We start from the raw sequence: 16,218 nt of genomic DNA on the forward strand, positions 1-16,218 counted from the left end.
ATACTACAAGAACCAAAAATCATTATTAGGGCTATGTGAAAACAAGAAATGGAGTGTTAGTTAACAGCCTTTCTGGAATTTGCCTGGCAGACTTGGAGCCAAGTGCTCACAGCGTTCAGGAGCAGAGCAGCGCTCCCCTAGTGACTGAACAACTATATCCCGACAACATGGAGCCCTAGTGTCACATCCTGAAAACATGCAATCAGGCTTTCAAACAGATATCAATAATAGGTATAATATTGGCAGTCCATGCAAAACAGACTACCTGATCAGTAGAACTTAACTTTGCAATTCTCTTTAGGGAGTTTCAGTTTAGGGTTTGATTGATACATTGGCAGAGAGGCTACTTTGTTGCAACTACAACTGAGTATCCTCTCTGTCAAACCCTTGGTCCACTCATCTAATTTGAAGACAGACAGACCTACAGTATCTCAACGAAAGAGCCGACTCCAGCTCTGTCACCACGAATGTGCACTGGGCAGTCAGTGTTTTGGCAATTCTACACCCTGCCTGATTTAAAATGAACAGTCGAATGCCCATTTTTTACTGTCTGTCACTGCTGGGTAAAATCTGGTATTAAAGGACAGTGAACACGTTTACATGACCCACACACCAAGGAAGGCAATTCCCACGGTGTGGGGGGCATTTGTTTTTTATTTTTCAAAACCGCACTCCCACTTTAGAAGTTTGTTTTTGAGAAACCAAAAACATGTTAAAGGTGTGACAAATGTCTGTCAATTTGGCGGTACCATCCATCAAACCTTTAACACATTGACAGAACCTGCTGTGACTGCAGAGTTGTATGCAAGCCTGGTTGACATCTCTAAATGCAGAGGACGGCTACTCCGTCAAGCAGAACGGAGTATTTTACTCTGTTGCTGTGATGGCAGTGGCGGCTCCTCCGCTAAGGTGAAGGAGCGTCGCCCTACTGCTTAACAGCAGTGTAAAAAAGTAAAAATAAAATGATAATAACTCGATGTTATTATCATTTTATTCTATCCGGCTGCTGCGGCTTTGCAGGACGGGCGGGGCTGCTCTGCTCAAAGAGCAGGGGAAGGGGTGGTGAGCACTTTGTAAGTGCTCATTACTATTTGGCGGGCTGTCTTGGGCCAGCCAAACAGTCATGCGCACTTTGCATGTTCTCCATCCAGGCTGTATTACAGCCTGGCTGGAGCACATGACCAGGCTCCCACTACCTATCTGAGTGCCGAACTACAGCGCTCAGACCAATCACAACACTGCATTGCAGTGTTGTGATTGACTTAGGGGAGCCTGTGTGGTTCCTGCTTGGTTCCAGCCAGAAAAGACGCCAAGAGACGACCGAGGAAGGACAGAGGGAGAAGGTAAGTGTATTTTTTATTCTCCGCCCGATCCGTGACAGCCGTCACTAACTGAGGGAGTACAAACCGTACTCTGTACTGCAAATCAGGCACTAAGCTTTTTAACCCAAAACTTGCTGTCCCATAACCTGTAAGAGCTTGGATCTTTGCTCATGAACTGTCACTAAATATGCCTAAAAAAGATGTCGGCAGTCCTTTATTGGTGGAGGGCTACCAGTATCAACATGATAACACAAAGCAAAGACTAAAAAAAATTGTGATGTTTTGTGATGCTCTGTATGTTTTTTCGATAGACCTACATGTCTTACAACAAACAAACTGATAGAAAAATTAGCTACTATACAATTCATATTCCTCTTTTTGTTTCACAGATATTTTGGAGCAAACAAGAATATTCAATGACTTCATTTTATTTGACTGCTGCTTCCCACTTCAATGAGAAACTGGTTCTCCGAGGAGAACACATCACAACTTTCTGAACAGAACAACGAATAATTGCTACTGAGTTACAATTGGACTGCTTCATAAACAGCACTGTGAACTTTTTTGAACAAATTGGCGATAAAAAATGCACTGCTAATTGCACTACTAAATAGAAATTGCACTATGCGTTATAAATATCTTTCTTTTTGCACTCACCGAAGCCTATGAAAACTATTGCTGCTCAAGAATTCAAATGAACGTTTTGGCACTGAAATGAGGCTCACTGTGGACTTCAGGGGAAATCACTAAACAAAGGCAAGTTAAACACGTGGTGAAGGATGTTTCCACGGGCAGTTATGCGAATCTTTCTATCTAATGTCTTCAAGCACTTGCCTACACTCCGCTGACCAGAAACATTGTTGATTTACCTATCCCATTTCCTGAGAACTTGACCAAAGAGAAACGAGTTTGCAAAACCTAACCAGCTGAGTTAAAGAGGTCTGGAAGTAAAACGTTCTTTTAAGTTAACCATCAACCAGAAAGCTAGGGGCTTATTTACAAACATCACTTTTTCCCATCTTAAAAGTGACACACCAGTGGCGCAAGGGGCTTGTAAATAAGCCCCTTAGTTGTTCCGAGACAGAAATAAAGAAAGAGAACTTAGAAATCGCCCACTATGCCATGTCTGCAACTACATGCGATGACCAATTATCAAGCTGTTTATATCGAGGTTTCATCAATTGAGAGAAAATTGATGTCAGTACACATTTTCAAGATTTGTTTGGTTTTATGTAAATAATGCCTGTATTTTTTAATAATGTCAACGGTTTCGACTTAATGCTTGTAAAATATTTGGACATTTTAACTGAATCGCCTTTTTTGAAGAAAGTGACTGGTAATCAGGTACATTGATTTACAGTGGTGTAAAGTGCGAGTAGCGCATCAGAACTTATAGCATGTAACGTGTGGCATGGCATGGTTTTTTGCAATGATGTGGATGGTCTTTAAAGGGACCTGCTAGCATTTAGGCTCCAGGAAGGCAATGGAGGTTATGAAAAGGATTGTGAAAATGGGTGCCTTAATGATATTTCTGTCGCTGGCTGAAGACCAATACCCACCCAGTTGTTGTGCAGAAGTCAAAGTTGTCTGCAGGCATTGAGGTCAGCGGTTCCAAAGGGCCTGCTACTATGAATGTAAAAGTCACTAATAATCAATATGAAGGCAATACCTTTTACCGCTAAATTGTCTGCAAGGTTTTTCACAGACGAAGGCCTTCTGCTCTGTCCTAGAAGCCGACCTTCAACCATCGTACTCTCCTCTGTTGTAAAAAAACATTTGGGTGTATATTTATGAGCCCCTTGCACTGCCGTAGCTTCACTGTTTGTGACTCTCTGGCGGCAAAAATCACAAGATCCTATCTATGAGGCCACGCAAAGCCACTATGCATCACTTTGAATGGCCTCAAAGATATGGAGTAAGGCAAGCCAGCGGAAATCTCTGTTGTGCCTTACTCAGCGGTCAGGAGGTGCTCCATGGATCTTGTGGTGGAGTTTCCCAAGCAATACCCATGGATTTTGAAATTTCTCCAGATTTACTAGAGCATGTAAACCTGGGGAAGTGTCAAAACCTTACGACTCCCGAGGTGAGGCGTAACAAGGAGAAATAACTTTATTTCTCCTCATTTTGCGTAGGGCAGCACAGCAAGCTTACTTGCTGCGCTGCACTGCCCCACGTCCAATGCCCATAAATGAAGGTGTTAATTTTTTTTACTTTCTTGGCTGTTTGAGACTCTTAATGCCGCCATATAACAGAGCGCTGGCATGGTTTTTGAAGTGCTGCGCAAAACAGGTTGCCTAATTATCCTCAAGGAAAAGGGATTCTTTCTAAAAGAAATTAATAAAAAAAGGTCAGAGTTCATAATGTACGTAGCCCTACATATTTTATTTGTGAAGATAACAACCATTGCCATTGGAGGAATACACACATCACTGTACGACATGCCGGCAGCTCTCCTGCTCCTTCCAGAAAAGCACAAAGCTATGTTATCGGAGATCTTTCATGGCAAAGGTCTTTAGACCTTATGTAAGAGAGGCACTAAATGTATCTCAACATTTATGGCCATTGCTTAAGGTTGCCATTTTGCTAGTTTTATTTCACAATAACTCCTCGATGCCTAGCTTGAGAACCATCAACCATTCTTACAAATTCAATTCAGCCTGAATTCTTTCTTCCCCCGCCTACTCGCTATCTCCACTTGTAATGCAGGGTATCCAGGAAATCTACAAGACTAGTCCAGCGTTAAAGCTCAATGCATGCCGCCTTATCTTAAATCGCATTTAAAAAAAACAACAATCTGTTCTCTATAATTTTTTGATGGCTTGATAGATTTTACTTCAGAGTTGTGTTGGTCTTCCGCCCTATTGCATGGCAAAAAGGCGACGCAACTCTTTGTGTGCTCGCATATTTGAGCCCTTTTGGCTCCATACTCCCCTTTTCTGCAGGTCACGGGTCAAGTTTTGAAGATTGACATCTCCTCCAAATATTGGTCTGAACTAAGTTAGAGTTCTTTTATTCGTTTAGTCAGTTTAGCAGCTAGTCCTGGACTAGTTTAGTCAAGAAGAAAGGTCTTTTCTGCTAGCAGCCATCAAAGAGATGGATGTTACATACCCAGACCAAACACTTGCACTAAAAATTGGTACTTGTACTTCTTCAGGTTTATTGAAGCCCTATTTTTTTATTCTGGGAGAATTATTTTAAACACTCATGTTAAACATCGAGGAGTCATCACATTGTATTGCGCCATGCTCAAGTTAGAACTTCAGTGTTCACACACCTGATCACCCAATGACTTGAGGACCAAGGCCAGTCTGTATAATAATCAATTTTGATAGTATAGATTCGCTCCCAATGTATGGCTATGCTGCCCTGACACACAAATATTTCAGTAACCACAAAGATGTACAAAGGCTTTCAGTAAACAAGGCACAATGAATGATCGTCTTTAGTGTGAATATTTGTTTTCTAATGATGTTGTTCATGTTTGTTATATTAGTTGTGATCATGAATTGTTGCTGCTGTTGAATAAATACGTCTGTGTTTTAAGTTGTACTAGATTGTGGGGGCTACGAGGGGGTTTCTTGTGTGAATTAAAATTTTACTTAAAGAAAAAGTCAGAGGAATTGTTTTTGACATACTTTCAAAAGGTAGAATCCGCACATTTTCACCACTAAGGAGAAATATATATATATATATATATATTATCTACTGGCGGTAGCCAGTAGATAGTTATAGTTGGGACCTATTTTCTATAGGAAATCCGCAACATTCTATTCCTAATAAGTCTGGCGGCGATTGACGAATCTTCGCGAAATTTTCCAAACTCTTGGCCAGCTCCGCTCCGCTCCTACCCTGAAAGTTTCGTGGTGATTCGTCAAGCGGGGGCCGAGAAAAAAGGGGGGTCCCAAAACACGTTTTCCCCATGCAATCTCCCATAGGATCTGTTGTCGCAGCTACAGCCCGAACTACTTAACGGAATTACACCAAATTTGGCAAAGAGGTGGTCCTCGGTTCATACTCGTGCCATTTGCTTAAATGGTGTAAATCCGTTAAGTAGTTCCTGAGAAAATGAGGGTAAAAAAGTTAGTGATATCTATGGCCGGGGAGGATCCGCGCACCCTCCCGAGCACGAGCTGAATGCTAATTGGCTACGAACACTCTGAATCAGGAAGTGTTGGCAGCCATCTTGTCCCTCGGTAGAACCGAGGCACAAGAAAGCCGAAAAAAAAGGTGCAAAACGTAACAAGGGGGCAGAGTAGAAACCCCTGACCCCCTAGGTCTGCTCAGGGGGTCCCACAAGGACCTCCAAGGGCAAAAAAACAAATATATTTTTTTAAATCGCGGGATGCGCGTAGGGTCCGCGCATCCCGCTAATGAAAAAAAAAACGAACTGCGGACTCCCGCGCTTCGTTTTGATTTAGCCCCCGGCGGGGCCAAGTCCCGGGGGCAATATGGTATTATAATGGGGGATCCAGAGGGGCCCCATAGTCCCGGGGACCCCCACCCCCGTGGCTTAAAAAATGAATGGGGGGGCTCATGACCCCCCGCGGCCCTGGGGACCGCCACCCCCCGGGACTTTAAAAAAAAAATATATACCCTGTGTGGGGGTGCTTAAGCCCCCCCACACGCCCCGGGGACCGCCACCTCCCCGGGGCTCTAAATATGTAAAATGGGGGGTCCGTGAGGGACCCCCCCCAGCCCCGGGGACCACCACCCCCCGGGGCTTTGAAAGAGGTGGGAGGGGGGCCGCGCGGGCCCCCTCCTGGAGCCCTCGATGGCCCTGGGGACCGCCACCCCCCAGGGCCGGCTCCTGCAGTGTCCCGGGGTGCCCACCCCCGGGACACTGCCGTTTGCAATGAAAGGGCGGGAGCCTCGCGGCTCCCACCCTGTCATTGCAAACTGCTTTGCTATCTGGAAGAGAGAGCAGGAAACCTGCTCTCTCTTCCAAATAGCAAAGCTGATTGCTTTTCCACATAGGGAGCAGCATGTTAGCTGCCCCCCATGTGGAAAAGCAATGCCGACGAGATGGACAGGCCCCGGGGGATGGGGTCCCCGGGGCCATAAGTCGCCCGGGAGGGGGGCTGCGCGGCCCCCTCCTAAAAATGTTGAAAAAAAATTAAATAAAAAAATGGCCCCAGGGGATGGGGTCCCCGGGGCCTTAAGTGGACACAGGAGGCTACCCAACCCCCCTCCCTAAAAATATGTTTTTTTTTTATAAAGGCCCATGCCCCGGGGCATGGGGTCCCCGGGGCAGATTAAGGCCTCAGGAGATGGGCCACGCGGCCCCCCTCCACAGTATAAAAAAATAAAAATAAATTAGGGGGCAGACCCTGGGGGATGGGGTCCCCAGGGCCAAAAAATAAGAAAAAGAAGGGGGGCTAGACAGCCCCCCTTCTTAAAAAGAATTATTTTTTTTAAACGGGATCGGGGAGGAGGCCACGCCCCCTCCTTTCATCAATCTGCAAACGCGCCCCCTGGCGCGTTTGCAGAGGGGGAACGAATTCCCTCTGTGGCGCGTTTTAAGTTGGGGAATTCATTCCTCTTCAATCCAGAGGTTCCCTAGGGGACAACTAGCCCACCAGGTACCTCCACTAAGCGCCACGGAGCTGTGTTGTAGAGTGTTGTAAAAAGGGGTGTGGCCTCTGAACACCTCTCTGCAATGCAGCTCCCTGGCGCATACTGGAGGTACCTGGTGGGCTAGTTGCCCGCCAGGTGACCTCAGGATTTAAGGGGACTTAATCCCCCAACTTAAAACACCCCACGGGGCGCGTTTGCACAGTGGTGAAGGTAGGGGGTGGGGACTGAGGTGAGATCTGTGCAAACACGCACTGTGGCGCATTTTAAGTTGGGGAATTAATTCCCCTTCAATCCTGAGGGTCCCTGGGGACCAACTAGCCCACCAGGTACCTCCAGTAAGCGCCACGGAGCTGTGTTGCAGAGTGTTGTAAAAAGGGGCGTGGCCTCTGAATACCTCTCTGCAATGCAGCTCCCTGGCGCATACTGGAGGTACCTGGTGGGCTTGTTGGCCCCCAGGGAACCTCAGGATTGAAGAGGAATTAATTCCCAAACTTAAAACGTGCCACAGGGTGTGTTTGCACACGTCACCTCAGGCCCCTCCCCCTTCGTTCACCATTGTACATATATTCCTCTAAAATCAGCCGAACTACGAATTCCGATTTAGTAATTCTAAGCGTACTTACCAGTAACTTGTATTTCCTTCCATAGGAATCCATTGTGTGGTTTTCACCAGAAAATGTTCTAAGTGTCCATTTTTGAAACGTTCAAATATTCCTCTAAAATCAGCCGAATTACGAATTCTGATTTACTCACCTGTTATCAGGAGAGAACCCAGGGCTGTATCTTTTAGGCCAGCACTGACCCTGAAAAGTAATTCTAAGCGTACTTACCAGTAACTTGTATTTCCTTACGTAGGAATCCATTGTGTGGTTTTCACCAGAACATTTTCTAAGTGTCCATTTTTCAAACGTACAAATATTCCTCTAAAATCAGCCGAACTACGAATTCTATGTCAGGACCGGAGGCTCCGATTATGCTTCTCAATCTTTACTAGAAGCTCACAGCAGCCAATAAAAACAGAGATAAAAACCACGTGACAACCATAGAGTCTCGTCCATATAAGGTCCCTGTCAGCACATAGAGTCCTCTTTCTTTGCTGCTCCGCAGCCAGTTAAGTACCTTATATTTACTCTGTCTTAAATGTGGTATTATTGTTATGATTATCGTTATTGTGGCGTTTGTATGCCCAAGGCTATTGTTTCTGCTACAAAGTGCGCGCCGACATAGGTGCGCGATCGCTACTAACGCGACTTCTGTTCTATGAGGTTTTTACCTCGCTGCGGCTGATTTCGCTATTGTTTCTTCAGAACTAAACGTTATTGACGTGCTGCGAGCGCTTACCAGTAGCTGTTGGGATCATTCCCTCTCATCGCTCGGTTTCTGTGGAGCGGGTGGTTCGGAGGAGCGGGGATGCGCGTCTGCCTGACGCGCAGTCCTCTTTTGTTGTTGTGTGAGCCTGGGCCAGCGCGCATGCGCGGCGGCCATTTTTGCCCGCGAAAGTGACTGGGGCTTAAATCGAACACCGGAGCAGCGTGTTGGGGCTGCTTATGACCCGCATTTGTGCCGTTTTCAGGCGAAAGGCTCATTTTTTGGCTCCTCAGACGCCCCTCTGTTTGTGCATACAGTGGGGCTGTATAATTCAGCATAGGCTTTGCCTAGAGTGGGGTGTTGTGCAAGCCCTCCCTCCCTCCACATCCTAAAATAAGCAGTTTCATTCACCGTTGGTGACTGTGTTGGGGCTTGCCTGGGGTTACCACTCCCCCTGATCTCCTTTGTGAGAATATTACTTGTGAGCTTGTCTGAAGTCACAAACATTCCTCCAGGGTCGTTGATTGCTCACTGTGTGGCAAAATGTCTGAGTACTATGAGGAGGATTATTACTATCATGATGAAGACCCCTCCGTGTCTATGGAATATGACCTCGTGGAGGCATTGGACGCGGGTGTCCAGCAATCGGTCAATTCGGCTTTGGTTAGAGCGATTGCGCCTTTGAAGTGCCATCTTTGTTCTTACGCAAAACAACAAGTCTGGCTTCCATCGTCAGCTCCCCGTGTTAAATCTGGGGGTAAAGGAAGGGCGAATCCCCACGCTGCGGATTTCGCTAAGCTAACCAGATCAATGGCGGAGCAAGAGCGTTCTACTCCTAGTAGAGAGGCTGCAATTACAGAAATCTCCCAAGAAGATGATGGTCGGGACACCACCCCTGACCCTACCACTGACGAGGAAGAATCCCCTCGTCCTTCCAAAAAGACAAGGAAGGAAAAACATTCTGGTCCGTCCACATCACCTAAGGTTCTCACGTTCGAGCCAGCGGACATTATCCATCCTAATTCCACATCCTGGCTCCCGCCCCAAGAGGTGGCGGACTATGTCCAGACCCTAGACCTGAACTGGCGGATAAGGTGGCGGCTACCCCGGAGGTGGACCCGTCTATGTTGACTTACTTGAAAAAGTATTCTAAGGATCCCAAGAAGGGCTTGGACAGGTCCTGGCGCTCCTGCCAAGATAAACTACTGGACGTCATAGGCCCTCTGACGAAGATTCTCGAGCTCGGCTTTAGGGCCAAAGACTCCGCCATGGCAATTAACCCGGATGAATTGATTGGCTGGGCCCAACGGGCGGTGTGCCAACTGGGCAACGCTAATTGTGCATTATCAACGGAGCGGCGCAGATCCATCGTCTTAAAATTGGATCCCAGGCTGGCCAAGTTAGCCACGTCGGAATCAGGGCCGCTAGCCCAAGGTCTCCTGTTTGGTCAGCCTTTTCTAAAGGAACTCACAAAGTTCGTTGCCACATTTAGTGGGCTTGACAAGGCCCAGGGTTCTTTGAAACGGGCTTTCCGCCTGGTTTTTGGCAGGGCCGGACGCTTTCGCGGGCGCTTGTTCGGCCGGGGGTATAACCAAGGCGCCCAACGTGGCCAACAAAGAGGAGATTATCAGGACAACACCGCCAATACCTCCAATTTCTACCCCTCGCGACGTTCCAGAAACAGGTTCCGTAAAGGTGGCAGATTTGGAGGAAACTCCAACAACCAGCACGATGCCGGAATCTCAGGTGAGCCTCATTCCTTTTTCGGAAGTGACATTGGGGGGCAGAGTGGCATATTTTCTAAGCAAATGGCGCGAAATTTCGCAAGATGCATGGGTGTTGCAGACTGTACAGGGATACAGGCTGGAGATGTACGCCTCCCCGTCGCAGGACTCTCGCCCTCCCCCTCTGTATTTTTCCCAACAAGATCAGAGCTTTATCGCGGCAGAGATCGAGTCCCTATTGCAGAAGGGCGCGATTGCGCCCTCCGTGATACACCCTCATGGTTTCCTGAGCACTGTTTTTCTCGTAGACAAGAAAGGGGGCGGCTCCCGCTTGGTGTTAAACCTCAAAGAGTTCAACTTGTGGATTGTTTACAGGCATTTCAAGATGGAGGGGATCCATCTGCTCCGCGATCTTCTCCAGGAAGGGGACTGGATGGTCCGTTTGGACCTGAAAGACGCGTACCTCTTCATTCCCATTTCCCCCCCCCCCCCCCCACAGGAGGTTCCTGCAGTTTGTCTGGGGAAAGGTATGCTACGAGTACAAGGTCCTTCCGATCGGTCTGTCGTCGGCACCGTGGTGCTTCACGAAGCTTCTGAGACCGGTGGTGGAGTCTCTCAGGGCCCGAGGAGTCCGCCTCATAATTTACCTGGACGACATTATTATTTTGGCGTCCTCCCCTCAGACGGTACAAACGCACCTCAATTGGGCGATCAGCCTGCTACAAGGTTTGGGGTTCATTGTCAACCCGCAGAAGTCAGTGTTAACTCCCTCTCAGTCCATCGAATTTCTGGGATTTCTGATCAATTCCGTATCGTGTCAACTCTTGCTGCCGATGCCAAAGGTCAGGGCAATCAAGAAGGAGTTGCGGTCGACCCTGCGCAAGCAGACGACGTCCTTGAGATCGTTAGCCCGCATAGTGGGGCTCCTGGCTTCTTCCATCCAAGCGATCTTCCCGGGCCCCCTTCATTACAGGGCCCTTCAGAGGCTCAAGATTCGCCATCTCCGAAAAGGCCTCAGTTACTCAGAACAGATACCTCTCTCAGAGGAGGCGAGGCTGGAGATGGATTGGTGGTTACACCACATGGAGGCCTGGAACGGCCGGGCGCTATTCGGATCGACCCCGGATGTGGTAATCGAATCGGATGCCAGCCGTTGGGGTTGGGGAGCCCGGTGCGGCACGTTGTCCAAGGGTGGTCGCTGGTCGCCGGAAGAACTTCAATTACATATCAACTGCCTGGAACTGCTGGCTGGTTCCTTTGCGATCAGATGTCTTTCGCCTCAGAAAGCAGATTGTTGTATCCTCCTCCGGATGGACAATATATCGGCAGTACGTTACGTCAACAAGCTGGGTGGTACCAAGTTACGAATGTTGGCGGAGATCGCCAAGGACTTCTGGCACTTCTGTCTGCAGAACAGAATTTCGGTTGTTGCGGAATACCTGCCCGGTTCCAGCAACCAAGTGGCGGATTGGAATTCTCGCCATCTGCAGGATTCCAGCGATTGGATGCTGTTACCCACGGTGTTTCGGCACCTGACCCACCTTTGGGGCCACTGTCAGATAGACCTTTTTGCGTCCCGACTGAACAGACAAGTTCCTCAATTTTTCAGTTGGAGGCCGGATCCGAAGGCGTTAGCCACGGATGCATTCCTGCAGGAATGGCCGAGGTCTCTATGCTACGCATTTCCCCCGTTCCTCATGATTCCACGAGTTCTAGCGCGAGCAAGGACCTTTCAAGCAGAACTCATTTTGATCACTCCTTTATGGAGGGCTCAAGCATGGTTTCCGGTATTGCTAGACATGAGTTGTGCGAGTCCGATTCTTCTTCCCCAGTTGCAGAACTTATTGCTGGACCCTCTTCAGAATCCTCACCCTTTGGTGGCATCGGGCCAGCTTCCACTCGTTGCTTGGCGGGTTTCAGGGACAGGTGGAGTGTCCCGAGCCTTTCACGAGAGGCTAGTAACTTCATCAAAGAAGCTTGGTCGGCCAATACCCACAAACGATATTCCTCATCTTGGAAAAGATGGAGTGATTGGTGCGCTCAACGGGACGTGGATCCCGCTAAAGCACATGTGTCTTTAGTGGTCAACTTTTTAGCCTCTATGGCTTCCTCTGGGTTAGCGTACAGGACGGTCAACAACTTTCGATCCGCCATATCGGCGGGGCATTTACCTGTAGAAGGTAAACCCATTGGAGAGCATCCTTTGGTATGTAAGTTGCTGAGAGGAGTCAGGATGGCGAAACCCCCTTGCCCAAAGTACTCTCACCTGTGGGATGTCTCTCTTGTCCTTAGATTCCTAGAATCCTGGCCATCCAACAGGTTCTTGTCGCGTAAGCAACTCTCGGCCAAGCTGACTATGCTCTAATGTCTCGTTTCTTGCAAACGGGTTTCTGACGTCCAAGCGCTTGATTTGGCGGGGCGTAGATTTACCCCGGAGGGGGTGACATTCACTTTGTCCAGGAGAACGAAGTGTAACACTGCTTCAGTCACGTACCCGAGTTTTCCTAATAACCCTAAACTGTGTGTGGTGCAATGTATTAAGGATTACGAAGTGAGTACTGAGGAATTTTGTGCTAATATGCAAGGACAGTTGCTTATTGCTTTGCAGAAGCCGTTTCGCCCAGTGACTCCAGCTACCTTATCGCGATGGATGCGTTGGCTCATGGGCGAGGCAGGGATTGATATCTCCAAATTTGGAGCCCACTCTGCACGTGGAGCCATGGCTTCGAAAGCATTTGGGGCGGGGGTCAGCCTGGCAGACATTATGAGTGCGGCTGACTGCTCTAATGAAACTACTTTTAAAACGTTTTACTATAAACCTATTGTCAATGTTGCTTCAATGGTGGTGGCTCAGCTTTGAACAAGCATAATCGGAGCCTCCGGTCCCAACATAGAATTAAAAATTTGCGAACATTCGTGACAAGAATTTTCAATTCTATTAAGGACTACGGAGGCGAGGATTATCCCACCCGGAGATACACAATGTCTGGTGTAATGCTATGGATTTCATACTTGCATTTGCTGTTATGATGCTTTATTGATTTGATCATGCTATGTATTTGCATTGCTCTGTGTATTTCCCCACCCTAAGTATTCGTGATGTACTGCTGTTGTTACAAGCAATCTCAAGCGGCTTTTACGGGGTGTTTCCTTTCTTTCAGGTGCTGACAGCAAGTAACCCCGACTATGGTTCATCGTGATTGGACGCTTCGCAGTTCATTGTTCCGCTCTCAAGCGAGTTATATGGACCGGGATCCAGTGAGAAGTTCGGCCCCGTTGGGCGCACAGTTCGTTGGTTGGAGAAGGCCCTAGCTATCGGTGATCCTCAGGAACAGGTCGTGATTGGACTTTTTTCTACTGTTACAAAGAAAGAGGACTCTATGTGCTGACAGGGACCTTATATGGACGAGACTCTATGGTTGTCACGTGGTTTTTATCTCTGTTTTTATTGGCTGCTGTGAGCTTCTAGTAAAGATTGAGAAGCATAATCCTCGCCTCCGTAGTCCTTTATAAAATTGAAAATTATTGTCACGAATGTTCGCAAATGTTTAATTCCGATTTACTCACCTGTTATCAGGAGAGAACCCAGGGCTGCATCTTTTAGCCCAGCACTGACCCTGAAAAGTAATTCTAAGCGTACTTACCAGTAACTTGTATTTCCTTCCTTAGGAATCCATTGTGTGGTTTTCACCAGAAAATTTTCTAAGTGTCTATTTTCACAAACTAAAAATATTACTAAAAAATCGTCTGTATGACTTAAACACATTCTTTCAACTGTTTACAGGAGGTTGGCCAGTGCTGGATCCAGGATCCACCACTGAGTAAGAAAAAGTAACGATAACACTACTTACCTGCTAAGTGAATTTTCTGCCATAGGATAACATTGGTGATTCTATGGGAAAAAGTTTCCAAGTGTCAACTTTTAAAATACAATAATATTCCTTAAAAATTACTACTGTAACCAAAGCACTTTTACTCAACTGTTTACAGGAGATGTCCAAGGACTGAATCTAGGATCCAGTCCTGTGGTTAGAAAAGTAATCCATAAAGTAACTAATTGCATTTAACTAGAAATTCACATTGAGCTCAATGTTGCTTTGTGTTTGAAATTGTGTTGCCCATTGCAACAACTGTAACTACTGTACTTAAAAGTCTGTTGCCTATTTGCCAAGTATTTAAACTAAAGTAATTCATTCTGATAACGTATATTTTGTATTGTAATGTAATGTCATCACTCATGACACTGACCATGTCATGAGTGATGTAATATGTGACGTCATCAGCAGTGCATTGCGGGGGCGCGAGTTATAGTTAGCTGAACTAACTATAACGGGGGAATTTCTAGGGTTTTGTACGAGGGAAATGTCCAGCTAACTATAACGCCCCTGAAACCTATGTTTTTTTCAGTGAATATATATGTTATATACATATATATATATATATATATATATATATATATATATATACACACAGGAACTTCGTCGCAATGTTCAGGTTCGTAGAAAAGGACGAAGCGGACCCAGTATTGTCAGTGCAATTAATTTTAATCCAAAGGTGTGTCGAGCACCGTCATGACGCGTTTCGGCCTTAGGAAGGCCTTGATCACATGACGCTGAACCAGGCAGCCCATAGGTTTATAAAGTGCAAATCAGGTGACCGTTGGGCCAATGGACATAGAAAACACTCATTGTATCAAAACATCCAATGCTACTTTCAAATGATCACATTCAGCAGAGTACGAGGTCTAAAACCGGCTGATTTTACAATTTTTAAAAATGCATTATTTTTAAAACAATAAAGCAGGCTGATCACTTGCATGCCAGTTAAAAATAGCGGACCATGTGGTCTAACATTGACAAAATGTTGCAAAAAGTACATGGAATACCGAGCTTAGTTGATGAGCATACAGACTGTGGCTGACTTGTGCATGTAATACAAATACCAAGCATAATAATTCTTATTTAGTTCCATGACTCCTGCTATTAAAATGGAGAGTTTCGTCCAAAATGTGCAAATTTATACAAGTGCAAATGGCAAATATAGATGTGCAAATAATGCGAGTGCAAATAACATACATGTAGCCCTATAAAGGGCTCCCTTGATTTAGCACCATGGTCTCAATAAAACCACCAAAGCTCATTTACCTGTATAATAATACATTTGAACCGCTAAAGTACCTGGTTTGTAAAGTGTTTATCACTGCTCATGTGAGCCGACTTTCTCCACTAACTAATATATCAGTTGGACAATTTGAAATGCTCCTTGGCTGCTGCTTAATAAGACTAAATGTCTGCCTTCGTCCACTATACAGCTATCTGGCTCATTAACGTACCATCCACCCACCACTGCCATTTACACCCTATGAGTGCCACACCAAAATTTTGAGTCGTAGTACAGGCCGAGCCAAAGCTAATTACTTTATGTCTGACCCAGTGGTGGATCTGTGCTCAATACACAGCATACTATAAAGACAAATGTCTAATTGCATGTACTGGTAACTTGTGATGGTACTGAGTTGTAGATGCAACAAAAAATTCTCCCATACCAAAGGGAATCCACAATAATACAAACTCTGCTGAAAAAATACATGTAGTGTTACCTACATATATGTCTAATCTGCCCAACAGGTCACCCATAGAAAGTGCAGAGTGAAGGAAGGGGTCTAGTGAAAATAAAAAAAATAAAAAAACAAAAAAAGGGGGGAATTTTAAGAATTTTGAGATTTTAACATATCTGCAGTATTTTCTAGACTACCTTGAACTCACAAATAGTAAAACTCTGTGTGCTGCAGAATATGTGTGTTTCTTTACATTGATAAGTATTCTGCCAATACTGAATACCATTGTACTATTAATGAAGGCAAGTAAAGAGGTCTTCCCTTGAGTTCAAGCCATTCGGGGCTTTGGTATCCAACTCGAGAATGTATCTTGTTTCAAGCTGTCTAAGCTGAACCTCACGGTCTCCCCCACGGCGTAATGGTGGACCATGTCCACCACAAAGTAATTTAAAAAATCTAGACAGCTGCCGTGTACCTCTTTAAAATGCCTAGCAACCGGGTATGTGGCATCGTTGTTACTGATAGCCCGCATGTGCTGGAGTATACGTTTGTGAACCTGCAACTTGGTACTACCAACATATTGCAGGCCACATGTACACTCCAGCACATACACTGCAAAGTCAGATTTGCATGTCAATTTTTTGGAAATGGGCACAATGACATCGCTGAAGGGTGTTTTATAGCAAGTCTTATTTCTACCAAATTTACAGGCTTTGCATGAAGCACATTTGAT

At 46.2% G+C, this 16,218-nt stretch overlaps 1 protein-coding gene across 9 annotated transcripts in view; it reads left to right on the top strand.

Annotated features, from left to right (window-relative positions):
* The window catches only part of CIITA (class II major histocompatibility complex transactivator), a 473,615-nt gene extending 468,683 nt beyond the window's left edge, over positions 1 to 4,932 (top strand). For all 9 annotated transcript variants that reach the window (XM_085632115.1, XM_085632119.1, XM_085632121.1 and 6 more), the window contains one exon: positions 1,712 to 4,932. The gene's annotated coding sequence lies outside the window, so the exon portion shown is untranslated. The remainder of the gene's footprint in view (positions 1 to 1,711) is intronic.
* The last annotated feature ends 11,286 nt before the right edge of the window (positions 4,933 to 16,218 follow it).

This window comes from Triturus cristatus, chromosome 10 (assembly GCF_964204655.1).
Source record: "Triturus cristatus chromosome 10, aTriCri1.1, whole genome shotgun sequence".
Taxonomy (NCBI): Eukaryota; Metazoa; Chordata; class Amphibia; order Caudata; family Salamandridae; genus Triturus; species Triturus cristatus.